A 2,503-nucleotide genomic window follows, 5' to 3' on the forward strand; every position below is an offset into this window, starting at 1 on the left:
CTGTGGCTCAAGTGGTAGAGCGCTAGCCTTGAGCTGAAGAGCTGAGGGACAGCGCCCAGACCCAGAGTTCAGGCCCCATGACTGGACCGAAAAACAAACAAACAAATAAAAACCTGAGACCTGCTGGGCACCTGTGACTCACGTCTCTAAGCCTAGCTGCTCAGGAGGCTGACATCTGAGGATCGCAGTTCAAAGCCAGCCTGGGCAGGAAAGTCCATGGGACTCCTATCTCCAAAGAACCACCAGAAAACCGGAAGTGGTGCCGTGGCTCAAAGTGGTAGAGCGCTAGACTTGCGTAAAGAAGTCCAGGGACAGCACCCAGGCCCCGAGTTCAAGCCCCCCGGAGTAGCTGAAACCTGAAGATGACAGGTTCGGTGGGGGGCGGTGCTGATGTAACCTCCCCGGGCCCCATCCTTGGTCCCGGGCTGAGTCTGACTCTTTATAGGAAGGAGGCTTGAGGAAAAGAGAAGCATCCAAAAATGGGGCCCTGGGGGCGGGCGGGCTGCGCTCCAGGGCTGGCTGGGCCGGGCGACGCTGTGGATTCACCGGAGGCGGCAGCCGGGAGCCGCCACGGAGCGCAGCATGGCTGTTTCGTTTATATAAGGCCATAATCCACAGCTGCATGTTTAGGGGATGAAATCATGCACGAGGCTAAAAGGAGAAGCTGCCATTACGGTGGGGTGGTCTGGGGAGCGGGCGCACAGCTCAGCATCTTCGCCGGTTCCCGAGCCAGGCGCCGGGGCCGTCCCTGCGGGCTGGCCGGGACGGGCCGCGAACGACGCAGCTCGCGGCGCCAGCCGGGCACACGCTGCGGACCGAGCCCGACCGTCACCCCAGCACCCGCAGCCCCTGCGTCCCCACTGAACCCCGAAGACGTGCCTACTCGTGGACCTGAGGGGACGCAGGAGAGGTGGCCGGGCCTTTGGAGGGATGGCCCATGCGGGGGGCACCCCAGAGCGCTTCAGGAGTCAGTGATGGACGGGGTCCAGCTCAGGGGTACCACACATGCTGACCTCAGTGACCCGGAAGGGCAAGTCGGGCAGTTGGGGAGGGCGGGCGGTGCACACCCCCTCAGCACCCCTGACGGCAGGCGTGCGGGCCGGCGCACCCCACAATCCAACCACTGCTGGGGCCACCAGGTTGCGGCCATCAGTCACAGCAGCCCGGGACGCAAGCCCGGGTAGACGGCGGCAGGGACGCTGGGTGACGCTGCCCCAGCCCAACCCCGACCCGGCCTGCCTGGGCCCAGCTCTCGGCCTGGCCGGCTGGGGGCTTCCGACAGACCCCCCAACCTCTGTGTACCCCCACACCAGGCCTGCCATCCGACCCGGTGGGTCTGAACCCCGCCATCTGAAGGCAGCCTCATTCCCGGTGTGTGCCTGGCAACCCGTCCCTCACCCCACGGCCCCAGACCCTCAACCCCCTCCCCTCCTCCAGGGTCTGTCTAGGTCTGGTGGGTGAAGCTACCTTTTTTTTGGGGGGGGGTCCCAGTCATGGGGCCTGGGCACTGTCCCTGCGCACTTCTCAGGCTCAAAGCGAGCTTCTAGTTTTCTGGTGGTTTATTGGAGATAGGAGTCTCACAGACTTTCCTGCCCGGGCTGGCTTTAACCGTGATCCTCAGCTCTCAGCCTGAGTAGCTAGGATGGCAGGCGTGAGCCACCGGCGCCCGGCAGGCCACCTTCTTAGTTCCTTATTTTTGTTTTGTTCTCTTGAGACGCAGTCTGGATGTGTGACCTGGACGAGACTGGAACCTCAAGTCCTGCTCAGCTCTGCAGGGCAGGGATTACAGGCATGCACCACCACACCCAGCCTGACTAGCGTCTCCCTGTTTTCTGTCAGTCATGAAGCCTGAGCTCTGGGCCTGGGCGCTGTCCCTCAGCTCTTCAGCTCAAGGCTAGCGCTCTACCACTTGAGCCACACAGCTTTTTCTACTTATGTGGTGCTGAGGAATCGAACCCTGGGCCTCATGAATGTAAGGCAAACGCTCTACCACTGAGCCACCTTCCCAGCCCTATCTTCACTCTTTTCAACCAATCGATGTTCTTCCAGCTGGACCAAGACTAGCCTAGGCAAGGTCAGCAAGACCCCATCTCAACAACAAAGCACACACTAACCGGGCTGGGAGCGTGGCGCCGGCGCAGGAGCCGCTGCCTAGCATGTGCAAGGCCCGTGCTCCATCCTCAGCCTCCCCACACACCTGAGTGCGTCCTGAGCCAATTATCATTCCTCCAGCACCCGCCCCAGGCCAGTCTGGCACTGGAGGAAGTACAAGACCAGGAACCCGAGGACGGTGCAGAGGCGGTGCCCCTGCGCACTGGCCGGCCCCCACCCACCACTTCCGCTGTCACCGGTGGGGTGGCCGCGGGTCCCAGCACTCGACGGACGGAAGCTGCCAATGCTGCTCCACGGCAGCCTCCCTCCCCGGCCGGCCGAGAGGGGAAGCCAGACACTGACATCCACCGGGCAGGAGGCCACTTGGGGCGGGGCCGGGAGGCAGGGGGCG

This window comes from Dipodomys ordii, unplaced genomic scaffold (genome assembly GCF_000151885.1).
Source record: "Dipodomys ordii isolate 6190 unplaced genomic scaffold, Dord_2.0 Scaffold108, whole genome shotgun sequence".
Classification (NCBI taxonomy): domain Eukaryota; kingdom Metazoa; phylum Chordata; class Mammalia; order Rodentia; family Heteromyidae; genus Dipodomys; species Dipodomys ordii.